The sequence below is a fragment of the Carassius carassius genome, chromosome 29 (genome assembly GCF_963082965.1).
Source record: "Carassius carassius chromosome 29, fCarCar2.1, whole genome shotgun sequence".
In the NCBI taxonomy this organism is placed as follows: Eukaryota; Metazoa; Chordata; class Actinopteri; order Cypriniformes; family Cyprinidae; genus Carassius; species Carassius carassius.
The window spans coordinates 19011963-19025734 of NC_081783.1; the positions used below are offsets into that span (position 1 = coordinate 19011963).

General features: G+C 38.8%; 1 protein-coding gene across 1 annotated transcript in view; it reads right to left on the reverse strand.

Annotated features, from left to right (window-relative positions):
* The window catches only part of LOC132109832 (BTB/POZ domain-containing protein KCTD8-like), a 32485-nt gene that overhangs the window by 1797 nt on the left and 16916 nt on the right, over nt 1-13772 (reverse strand). The window lies entirely within an intron of this gene.

Sequence of the window (13772 nt, forward strand, 5' to 3'; positions counted from 1 at the left end):
GAATATAAGTCTTCCTTCAGAAGTACACTAAAAGGACACATGATTATTTTTCATCAACCCAGAAAAATAGATTCATTCAGTATATCTGTTTTAATTCAAAACACCAGCCGTACTGCATTCCGTCTAAACCACAGATTTAAGGAGTCTGTGAGAGGATGTCATGAATGTGTTCTCAGATAGAGGTTTTCTCAGTTAAAAACACCAAAGCACTTGTGCTCGGCTCAGAAACATGGAAATGTGGTCCATAAATGGTAACTGACTACATTTTAGTGCAATATCAAGGCCTCAGTGGTGATTACACACATAAGAGATATGTTCAGAAGACATTAAAGTGGTTTACACTGAACAGATTAAGGCAAGTCCTGAAGTTAATGTCTTAATTCCCCCTAAGAAGTCCTTTGCTGTCCAGGCTTCAGAGTTCTTTGAGATAGCTTTTATTTTCTCTGCCTGCAAAAGAGAAAATGTAGCTAATTTTGAAATAAAAATTAAGCTTTGCAAATGACCAACACAACTAACTCGACTAACTACATCTAATCTCTTGTCTGTTATCTCTGTATTAGCTCATAATGATGAAATAAATTTTTGCAGAGAATCAAGAGCAAGCTGTAACTGCATGCTTCAGCAAGTCTCTTAATGTGATGCAGAAGAGCTACTAATTGGTGATTAAATGTAGATATGCAGGCGTAGCTGAAAACAAAGACTCCATCAGTCGCTTTTCTGGACACAGATCATTGAAGGAGACCCTCTGGGAACGGGACATCTGACCACTGGCTGGACACAGATCCCTGACCAACAGACCTCTGGGACATTGACTACGGCAGCGTAAAATCAACTGCACACCATGGTAAAACCGAAATTTATACACTATGTTTTTCACACTGATGAAAATAAAAATAGTTCGAATAGCATCTTACAGGAATATTCTGGGTTTGGTACAAGCTAAACCGACAGCATTTAAGGCATAAGGTTAATTAACATAAAATTTAATTTTAACAGATCCCTTCTTTCCTTAAAAAAATTTATTTTAATGAATTTTTCAATTTTTCCAAATACTCACTTGTACAATATTATAACAAAAATACATTAACAATGTGTTATTAAACTTTTCTGAGTAAAATTACATCAAATTTAAAAACTTTATGCTAAAGTAATGCCTAAATCTAAAAAGTTTGATTTACAACTCAAAAAATATAAACTTTTAACAGATGAGGGAGAAGAACTTCTTTTATAAAAATCAATGATTTACATTTGATATCCTTTTTTTATATTTTGGAGTAATCAACATTTTAACTTAAATGCAGACAGAACATATATTCCTTTAAAGGTGTGTACATTTGCAACAGAAAAGGGAAATGTAATGAGAATTTGTGAAATCTTTTTTATACTTCTCACAATCATCATATAAATTGATTACTTGCAGGTGTCTCTGCATATTCAGGTGAGGTGGGAAAAGTAACGTAAAGATCTAACATTTTTAAAGGTGCACTTGTTGCCAGATCTAACAAGAAAAGTCATCAGACTAGAAAAAAATGAGGGTAGAATGAGGAGAATGTCTCATATATGTGATGTATATAAGTCTTATTATAAAAGCTTACATAACAATGCTAAGGTTCTTTAATAATAATTTTCTCAATAAAACTTTTTATTCGCTTTATTATGCTATTTTATATATATATATATATACACACCAAATGTTTCTTAGTGTACTTTAATACAGTAAAGTTAGTAGAGAACATATAAAGCTAATGACAAAATCCTTTACAAGGGCCCAAACCTAAAGACCAGAATATCATAGAAACGTCTAGATAAGACAGTAAGACAGTCTCTTTTGTCTTGGGTTTATTAGAGTCTATCAACCACCCAAAACTATGTAGCAACCACATTTTCTTCAGAAACAATAAAATGATAGGTTAAAAACACATGTTATAAACCTTAGCTTGTTGAGCATACCCACTGACTGGGTTGAAAAAACAACAACAATTTACACCATAATTGACCGTCAGAGGACCACATGCAACCTTCATGCTGTAAATTGCGTAGCTGCATATCTGAAGCAGCAGCATATCCATTTGCTGAGGTCAAGGGGCCTCAGATGCAACTGTAGATAGCGCAGCGTGACCTTATTAAACCCAACAGATGTTCCCTCTACACTCCCCTGCCTTTCTGAATTAGCATGAGCACTGTCTAGAGGCCTGGAATGTTCCGGAACATCTTCCATTTTTGGGCATTTTAGCTTGAATGGTCCATTGTAAAGTCATTATGTGTGACTGGGTGTTTTTTTTTAAAACTAATATCCTACTATTGAATAACATATGGTGAGCTGATCATTACGGCACATGTGGTGAGATGGAGGCATTTTAACAGTCTGTTCATCTTACTTGCTCCTGTTGCTTCATAATCTCTACAACAGCAATAACCATCAGGGCCTGCAGCAAACGAGCTAGCCGGGCTAATGAATGGCTTCAGATCACACACACAGACTTCCCATCTCACTTGAAAAACAATTACACATGTAGATCCACAGATTAGCTCTTACTGGTGTGCCTCACACATGAGCGGCCCGAAGGAAAACAGTAATAGCTTCTCTCTTTTGAGTAAATACAGTCTATATCAAACTGTCAGGGGGGTTAATGAAATGCATAAGAAAACATAAATAAGCGGAGGTAATAACTGTACTGGCTCTACAGGCGGAAAAACGTTGCATCGTAAAACATCTCCAAACCAGGCCATGAGCTGTGACATATGGAAGTAAGACTGATAAATCATGGAAGAGGAGGTATATACTAAAATACTGTCCCATAACATACAATTGTGTCATTCGGGGCATCTTGGACTGAGATCATTAAAGGGTTAGTTCACAGAAAAATGAAAATTATGTCATTAATAACTCACCCTCATGTCGTTCCAAACCCGTAAGACCTCCGTTTTTCTTTGGAACACAGTTTAAGATATTTTAGATTTAGTCCGAGAGCTCTCAGTCCCTCCATTGAAACTGTGTGTACCGTCTACTGTCCATGTCCAGAAAGGTAAGAAAAACATCTTCAAAGTAGTCCATGTGACATCAGAGGGTCAGTTAGCATTTTTTGAAGCATCGAAAAAATATATTTTGGTCCAAAAATAGCAAAAACTATGACTTTATTCAGCATTGTCTTCTCTTCCGTGTCTGTTGTGAGAGAGTTCAAAACAAAAGAGTTTGTGATATCCAGTTCGCGAATTAATCATTCGATGTAACCGGATCTTCTTGAACCAGTTCACCAAATCGAACTGAATCGTTTTAAACGGTTCACGCCTCCAATACGCATTAATCCACAAATGACTTAAGCTGTTAACTTTTTTAATGTGGCTGACACTCCCTCTGAGTTCAAACAAACCAATATCCCGGAGTAATTCATTTACTCAAACAGTACACTGACTGAACTGCTGTGAAGAGAGAACTGAAGACCGAGCCGAGCCAGATAACGAACGAAAGATACGGACTTAAATGCAAAGTGATTGTCTGCCAGCAGGAGGCACTGTGAGAGCGGTTTCTCTAGTAACGGCTGTAATCAAAGCAGCTCCGCTTATGAACACTTCTCTATCAGATAAAATCAAAACTTTTCTGAAGACAGTCGGTTCCCGTCAGATATACATTCATATAAAACACCCGTTATGTGTTTTGATTTTGAAAAGTGCAGTGCTCATGTTTATTCAACGAAGTAAAATTCCACAAATAAATCAATGTATGGGAAATACTGGTAATGTATATCGAAATATCGAAAATGTGTTTAAAAATCACCATTATTGAAAAAAATGATATCGCGATACATATTGATATTGAATTATTGTCCAGCCCTAGCTGATAGACATCACAATGTTGTGGCAAAATTAAAGATGAAAGATGCAACATAATGCCAGCAGGGGTCATACTTCATTAAATAAATAACAAAAGTTTTGATGCTATATTATTGATTGTTTATGTTGCTAATGGTGTTGCTCCATGATAGAACCGTTGGGTGAAGCCACAGACATACAGGTGCATCTCAATAAATTAGAATGTTGTGGAAAAGTTCATTTATTTCAGTAATTCAACTCAAATTGTGCACACAGACTGAAGTATTTTAAGTCTTTGGTTCGAAAACAGTACCGTTTCTGCACTCATTTGACTCCTGGCGCTTAAGTGAAGTTGGAGCGCGTGTCGGAAATATTTCTGTTTAGATGTGATCATAAAGACATTCTGCAACTGAATAAATGCACTTCTTGTCAAAAGAAAAGTGACAAAAACTGCAGTTGTGAGGGGAGTGGCGAGGCAAACCCTAGCCCCGCCCCTGCGTTAATTGCGTTAAATATTTTTAATGCATTAAACTTGCGTCTCTGCTTCGGTGAATGAAGAACATAAATACAAACTGAAAAACCTATGAAATACAAGTGGAAAGGTTCAACATCTGTATTTATTTTATTGTTTTACAATTGTTTTGTTTTCTTTAGGAATCCTATAAGCACATTATTTTTCATTGATGTTAAGGAGATGTAATTCTTTTGTTCAGATCAAAATGTTATGACATTGTATGTCACAATATAAACTTAAACTGTAAACCTTTAAAGCAGGGTCTAAGAATATATATGATCTTTTTATGAAATACATTTTATATGTATTATACATTTAACTAAAGGATCCTGTAAGCACTTTAATTTACCCCCCTTTACTCGTACTGCACAAAAAGTGGTTCAATAACATTGAATGTTACAGGGACTGATTATAGCAAATGCAGATCCCACTGTGTTCTGGTTAATTTTTATTTATTTGTTTATTGCTAAGGTTTGCATATTGTGGTGTGTTCTTAATGACATCTTTTCTTACAATTGCCTATATAATATTCCTTAAATAAGAAACATCCCAATATATCGCCTTGCTGACAGTATCGCAGTGCATCGCAACATATCGTATCGCAACCCCGGTATCGTGATACACATCGTATCGCAAGATTCTTGGCAATACACAGCCCTACTGTATATTATAGTATTAATTGTAAAAACTAAACAAATATGCCAAATGCTTCTTGTAATAATGTGAAACCACACATTAAGGTTGGATAATGACTGCTGAAAAATGTTAATTATCCTCCCAGCTGTCAGAATGCTGTTGGCAGAGAGACACAGGTTTATTCCTCATTCTGCCCTCGTGAAATAAAGACCAATTACACTAGCTTTGGCAGAGACACGAGCCGCTTTAGAAGGATCCTTTCTTTTGAGAAGGATTCTTACAGCCATTCCAATATGCTGAGTGAAGTTACTCTTTCTTATTCTTTTTTATTTTTTATTACTGGGGTAGAACAGAACAGCCCCGCCAGAATCTAGCAATATTTAGGCTATTTTATTATTTCAGCTAAAAATGAAAACTTGCATAATTCAATACTGTAGCAATAACATTTGTGTGGAAATATATGTGTGTGTATATATATATATATATATATATATATATATATATATATATGCATGTGTGTGTGTGTGTGTGTTTGTGTAATTTTAATAAAATTACTAATGTGAAAGCACTCCAAGGATGCCTCACAAACTTTTAGCAATTGCTGGAAGATGTCGTCGAGGAATGAAACTCTGCCCCTCCCTGTGCTCATCTGTTTAGCATTTCTTGGCGCTGCCAGGCCGACACAACTGAACGCACCCTGACCTTTGCCTGGGGAGAATGGATTATGGAAAAACAGACAAGTTGAATACAATGCTGATATATCATTGAGATGCACAGAGCATTTCTGCAGAAGGAATAGAAAAGGATTGATAAAAGGCAGAAATCTGATAGGGATTTCAATAAGGCTGTAATCCCACAGGGAGAAACACAGGATTACAGGAGTCTAGCCATCAGCCGGGAGGCCAAACAGCAGGGCATGAGAACTACAGGAAGTGACCTTCAGGACTGACTTGCACTGATAGAAATATGTTTAGGCAGAGATAATGTAATAGATTGGCGTAGGTTATGATATAATCGTGATAACTGTGATAAAAGGAGCCAATCAGAGTGTGTTCCACTGGAAGCCGGAAACAGACTGTGCTTTATCTAGATGTCATTGTGAAACTGATAATGCCAGAGGGACTGTAACAAAAATATATGGTAATTAAAATTCCACGCAATAAAATGTCCACTCTCTTCCACTATAATGGCAAGCCAAATATGTATTACTATTACTATATGAAATGCACAAGGTATGGGATTTAAACTATCTTCCAAAAGTTACACTCATCCTGCACCATTTGTGCCACATTTGCACAGCCGCTATTATTCACTTATGAACTATTTTAGTTTTAACTAGCAGTTAACCAAGAGATAATTACCGTAGTCTTAATTTTCCGATTCAAAACTATGGTCTTGTTTTTTTAACTCATTTTATAATGGAACACTGCAACGGATTTATTGCCAGAAATGAATATAATATGATGAAATTTCAGTTAACTCAAGCACAGATGGGTTCTGATCAAACACCAGGGAAAAACAATGCTAAATGCAAAAATAAAATGCAACTAACCATATAACTGTACATAGAGAAGCAGCAAAAATAAATAGGGCTATTCACCTTAAGGAAGGAAAAAATGCTCCCCATATCATTTTGATTATGTCAAAGGCTACACATCTAATCACACACACACACACACACACACACACACACACACACACACACACACACACACACACACACACACATGTATATATATATATGTGTGTGTGTGTGTCAGCATATAGCTGATTTCACCACAAAATGCTCTACAGTAAATTATCAGCTATTTGAATAAAGAAATTTAAAGCTACAAATTTTTTTTACATTTTTTCAGAGGATGTTTGAAACGCAGGTAAAGATTTTCATCTCTCTAAACAGAAATTGAAGTTGATAAAGACACTTGCCAAATGCATAAAACATTGCATGTAAATATATATAAATTATTAAGGAAATATTAGGCTTTGTTCCCACAATAGCCACATATAAAAATAAACCATCAATATATAACCTAAGCTTCTTTCTTATTGTAAGGCTTGCAGCCAGCTTTATTTAATGCCAGCTTCAAGGAAGATAAAAACATGAAAGATGAAAAACAGGGAACACAACAGGAAACACAAACCCACCATTATTTGATCCACCCCCATGGCTTCGCACAGAAATGAGGGAATTTACAAGGACTCAAATCTAATTGATGGCCATCTGGACAACATTAAAGAGTCGGTAGAACAAATTTACAATCAACAATTAATGAAAGTAAAGATATGAAACAGAAGGACTTTGAAATTGCTGTTGGGGATGTCTGTAATAATTGTGCACAATAAGGCCAGGAGCATGTAAGTGGCTCCATGGCCACTTACCTGTACATGCCTTGCATCTAAAGTCAGGATCAGTGTTGGTTAAGTTACTCTAAAACAGTCATTAATTACTAGTTACTGATTACATCTTCAATAGTGTAATTAGATTACTGTACAAATTACTCTCTCCGAAAAGTATTTAATTACTTATTACTAATCAACCTCAACAAGTTAATGAAGGAAAGACATGAAAAGGTTCCAGTTCTCACCTTTAACTATTAACTATGTCTTTTGTTTTTAATACTTCTAATTACTGCTTATTAATACTTAGTAAAATATTTATTATGTTTAAGAATTGGGTAGGTTTAAGGATTTAGAATAAGGTTTTGCAGAATAAGAAATTAATATGTGCTTTTTAAGTTATAATAAACAGCCATTATACCAGTAATATTCATGCTAATAACCAACCAGTTAACAGTGAGAATTGGACACTAAAGTGTTACCAATATTCTTATTTACTCAAACTATTAAAGTTAGAAGGTACATAAAAAGCATGCATATTAAGGTTAGACTTGAAATTCTGATGTTAAATCTACTATTGTATTGTGTATAACCGTTTAACCGAGTCTATACACAGTATTAAGTTCAATTACATAAGAAGTAACTGTAATTAAATAATAGAAATACTTTTACAAGGGAAAAGTAATTAAATTACAGTAACAAATAACTAAGTAATTAGTTACACTCTACACTGGTCAGGCCAAAAACTTTGTAAGCCTAAGAAGTAGTAATGTAGGAAATGCTTCAAAGACTGGGAGAAAAATAATCTGTCAATGACTTGCTGAAGTGCATGAAAACCAACTATGTATTGGACCCGGAAATAACATCTCTCTCTCCATACTGTATATAAAGTATATTATATATTATTATGTAAAGTATTATATTATACACTATAATATAATATAATATTGTATTGTATTATAGTTATTATATCCAAGTTGTCTGTCTGGAACGCAGCATTAGGTTAACGTCAATAAAGAAAGTGAAGTGATATTCAGCCAAGTATGGTGACCCATACTCAGAATTTGTGCTCTGCATTTAACCCATCCGAAATGCACACACACAGAGCAGTGAACACACACACACACACTGTGAGCACACGCCCAGAGCAGTGGGCAGCCATTTATGCTGCGGCGCCCGGGGAGCAGTTGGGGGTTTGATGCCTTGCTCAAGGGCACCTAAGTCGTGGTATTGAGGGTGGAGAGAGAACTGTACATGCCGGCCCGGGACTCGAACTCACAACCTTTCGATTGGGAGTCCGACCCTCTAACCATTAGGCCATGACTTCCCCAAATAAACGATCATGTACTACAATTACGAGCCATTCTATAAGGTGACATTTCAGCACTTGACAAACGGATAGCTACTCCTCTAAGTAGCACTTAAAGCACAGATACATGCGATTGTCATTAGTGCATTTTTGGGAAACACTATATTGTGAAACAATAACGAACGATAGTAAAATTACTCGTAGAAAATGCTCTTAGGCGCTAAGATCAATCGTTGTCCAGAATTTTCATAATTTAGGCTCTGTATGCCACCAGAATAGAATTAAAATGAAACAATCAAGATGAAATTGAAGTGCAGACTTTAGGCTTTAATTCAAAGGGTTGAAAAAATATAAAACATAAAAAGCTTTGGAATTACAACCATTTTTATACAAAGAAACTCAATTTTTAGGGGCTCAAATGTATTTCGACAAATATATAATCATAAATAAAATTTACAATTTTAATATTTTAATATTTTGTTGAGAATCCTTTGCAGGCAATGACTGTCTTAAGTCTGGAACTCATGGAAATCACCAGAGATTGGGATTACTCCTTTGTGATGCTTTGCCAGGCCTTTACTGCAGCTGACTTTAGTTGTTGTTTGTATGTGGGTCTTTCTGCCTTTAGTTTTGTCTTCAGCAAGTGAAATGAATTGAAATCAGGAGATTAACCTGGCCATTGCAGAATAATCCACTTTTTTTACCTTCAAAAAGTTCAAGGATGTTTTTGAAGTATGTTTGGGTCATTTATCTGTATGAAGCACCATCCAATCAACTTTGCTGCATTTGACTGAATCTGGGCAGAGAGTATATCCCTGTGCACTTCAGAATTCATCCGGATGCTTCTGTCTTCTGACATCATCAATAAATGCATGCTCATGCCGTCACACTGCTCCACCATGTTTCACAAATGATGTTGAATGCTGTGAATCATGAGCTGTTCCAAGCCTTCTCCATACTTTTTTCTTCCTGTCATTCTGGTACAAATTGATCTTAATTTCAGCCATCCAAAGAATGCTTTTCCAGAATTGGTCTGGCTTTTTTAGATGTTTGTCTAATCAGGCCTTGTTTGCACCTTGTGGTGAACCCTCTGTATTTGCTCTCATGAATCTTCTCTTGATCGTCTACCTCCTGGAGTGTGTTCTTCTCTTGGCTGGATGTTGTGAAAGGGTTTTTCTTTACCATGGAGAGGATTCTCAGATTATCCACCACTGTTGTCCTCCATGGACATCCAGGCCTTTTTCCGTTGCTGAGTTCACCTGTGGGTTCTTTTTTTTCTGTTGATTTACTGAAACTGTTGATTTGGCCACTCCTAATGTTCCTGCTCTCTCTCTGATGGATTTGTTTTGTTTTTGAAGCCTAACAATTGTCTTTTCCACTTGTATGGAGCACTCCTTTGATTGCATGATGTGGGTTCACAGCAACAGCTTCCAAATGTGAATGGCACACTTATAATTAACTCCAGACCTTTTATCTGCTTAATTGATGTAGAAATAATGAACACTTTGGAGCCCACATCTGTCCAAGAAATGGCTTTTGAGTCAATTGTCCAATTACTTATTGTCCCTTGAAAAAAAGGGGAGGTAAATATTAGAGCTGTAATTCCTTAACCTTTCGTCCAATTGTAATGAGAATACCCTCAAACTAAAGCTCAGATTGTGCACTTTAAGCCCATATTCATTATATAACTGTTATAAAAGATTTTGGTCAACAGCTAAAATAAAATAAAAATAAAATGTTCCTGTGTCCAAATATATATGGACCTAACTGTATGGCTTGAAAATTATCATGAAATTGCACAGAAATGACTTTAGAGATCAGAGGATTTATCATTTTGAAACAGCAAATTAATTTTATCAAATTAATTAAAATTCATTTAATTCATTTATTTCAGTAATTTTAACTCAAATTGTGAAACTTGTGTATTAAATAAATTCAATGCACACAGACTGAAGTAGTTTATGTCTTTGGTTCTTTTAATTGTGATGATTTTGGCTGAAATTTAACAAAAACCCACCAATTCAATATCTCAACAAATTAGAATATGGTGACATGCCAATCAGCTAATCAACTCAAAACACCTGCAAAGGTTTCCTGAGCCTTCAAAATGGTCTCTCAGTTTGGTTCAATAGGCTACACAATCATGGGGAAGACTGCTGATCTGACAGTTGTCCATAAGACAATTATTGACACCCTTCACAAGGAGGGTAAGCCACAAACATTAATTGCCAAAGAAGCTGGCTGTTCACAGAGTGCTGTATCCAAGCATGTTAACAGAAAGTTGAGTGGAAGAAAAAAGTGTGGAAGAAAAAGATGCACAACCAACTGAGAGAACCGCAGCCTTATGAAGATTGTCAAGCAAAATCGATTCAAGAATTTGAGTGAACTTCACAAGGAATGGACTGAGGCTGGGGTCAAGGCATCAAGAGCCACCACGCACAGACGTGTCAAGGAATTTGCTGAACCACAGACAATGTCAGAGGCATCTTACCTGGTCTAAGGAGAAGAAGAACTGGACTGTTGCCCAGTGGTCCAAAGTCCTCTTTTCAGAAGAGAACAATTTTGTATTTAATTTGGAAACCAAGGTCCTAGAGTCTGGAGGAAGGGTGGAGAAGCTCATAGCCCAAGTTGCTTGAAGTCCAGTGTTAAGTTTCCACAGTCTGTGATGATTTGGGGTTCAATTTCATCTGCTGGTATTGGTCCATTGTGTTTTTTGAAAACCAAAGTCACTGCACCCGTTTACCAAGAAATCTGACCAGCTTTTTGAAAATCCTGATTTCATTTTCCAGCAGGATTTGGCACCTGCCCACACTGCCAAAAGCACCAAAAGTTGGTTAAATGACTGTGGTGTTGGTGTGCTTGACTGGCCAGCAAACTCACCAGACCTGAACCCCACAGAGAATCTATGGAGTATTCTCAAGAGGAAAATGAGAAACAAGACACCAAAAAAATGCAGATGAGCTGAAGGCCACTGTCAAAGAAACGTCTCTGGTTACGAATGTAACCATGGTTCCCTTAGAGGGAACGAGACACTGCGTCCTCTGAAGGGACACTATGGGGAACACCTCGTCGTGACCCGTGTCTGAAGCATACTTTGAAAAACGCCAACGTGTTGGCCGGTGACAGACTCTGACGTCACTACCAGCGCGACTATAAATACGCGCCCGTAGGACCTGTCACTTATCTTCTTCGTGAAGCTTGCGTCCGAAGCATGGCAGGGAGCTAGATGACGCAGTGTCTCGTTCCCTCTCAGGGAACCATGGTTACATTCGAAACCTGAGACGTTCCCTGTCAAGGGAACTTCGAACTGCGTCCTCTGAGGGGACACTATGGGGAACAGTATACCCACGCCGCCATGCTGAGGGGAGTGCAGGCCAGAATCATGGCAAAAACTAAGTACCAACTCTACCATTTCACCGGGAGTCGCCCCTGGGACGGTTCGACGGCTGTCCATGACATTATCCCTTATGGCCAAAGGCCTAAACTACATACCCAACTTACCTGTAGGGCCTCGGCCCGGGGTAGAGCTGAAGGCTTGGAATCACGAAAGATTCCTTTAAATGGATACGGCTAAGAACCTAGCACTGTCTATTACCAAGTCTTGCCTGTCACAAAGGAGGGGCTCTCGTGGCACTCTGATAGAGCAGCTCATAGATGGAATGGCCCAGGAGCAGAGCAATTGGAGGACTGAACATACAGATGAAGCCTCGGCCACGCCTGTACCATGGCGTCCAGCCCCCAATGGAGCTGGATGAGTCAGAGGAAGCCAGAGGGGATAGTGCGATGCTCTCTCGAGCCGCAAAACTGATCCACCCAAGTCTGGCCAACCTCTCCAACTCTGCTTCAGCACCTTGGTGCGAAGGTGCCATTCCCCGAGCCTCAGCCCCTGTCTGCTCTCACAGTGCGTCTCAAAACAGTATGTAGTACTGGAGCACTCTGAAAGAACCGAGAATCAGTCTCCCATGAGAGCCCCACACAGCCCCCCATGTTGAGGGGCGATGCTTGAGGTGTATAACAAATACACACCGGTTGAATGAAGCCCAAGGAACCCTGGGGCTAATCATCTTAAGAAAGGGAACGAAGCACTCAGAAAGTGCGCAGAATCTTGCGTGCACACTTACCACTTTACATGGATTTCAGACAGTGCGCAAAGTGTTAACGTGCACACTGACCACAATGTGGTTTTGAGAAAGTACACAGGCTTAGTGTGTGTACTGAAAGGTTACCTGACAACCACAGTATGTGGGAGCTCACATTCAGAGAGACCTGTGAAGCCTACTACCTGATAACCACAATATGTGGGAGTTCACCTACATGGAGGCCTAGAGAGGCCTACTTCCTGTTACCAGATAACCACCTCAAGTGGAAACTGAAAGTAATATGGAACTCGACTCCAGGGAGGCCTGGTGAGGCCTACTACCTGACAAACACAAACCGTGGGAGCTCGCTTTTTAGTGGAAACGCACAGTATGTGGGAGCTAAATCTCCAGGGAGGCCTGGTGAGGCCTACTACCTGACAACCACAGAATGTGTGAGCTCACCATCAGAGAGGCCTGATGAAGCCTACTACCTGATAACCACAATATGTGGGAGTCCACCCAGCATGTTGAGGGAAGCGATGCTTGAGGTGTATAACAAATACACACTGGTTGAATGAAGCCCATGGAACCCAGGGCTAATCATCTTAAGAAAGGTAACGAAGCGGAGCGCGTAACCCCTACCGTACAGGATTTCGGAAAGTGCGCAAAATCTTGCATGCACACTTACCACTTACGTGGATTTCAGAAAGTGCGCAGAGTGTTCACGTGCACACTGACCACCATGTGGTTTTGAGAAAGTACACAGGCGTAGCGTGTGTACAAAAAGGTTCCTAAGCATCGCAGAGGTGCTGGATCGCACGGGAGAGGTGAGCTCCAACCCTGAAGCGAGGGGAGCATCACCTGAAGCAGTACATACAGAGGACTCCGTAACTACCACCTCCCCGGATGCGCCAAGCGGCCAGGCGGCCTCTCAGGGTGACCTGGCTGGACATCCATGAAATTCCCTGCAGTGCTGTGCCAATTCTGATGATCAGCCAGGCTCCTCGGGAGGGGGTGTGGGATGGACAACCGCAGAGCGCTTGCTTCCCACGCGCGGGTGTCGTGCCCCGGGGGGGGCGGAACCCAC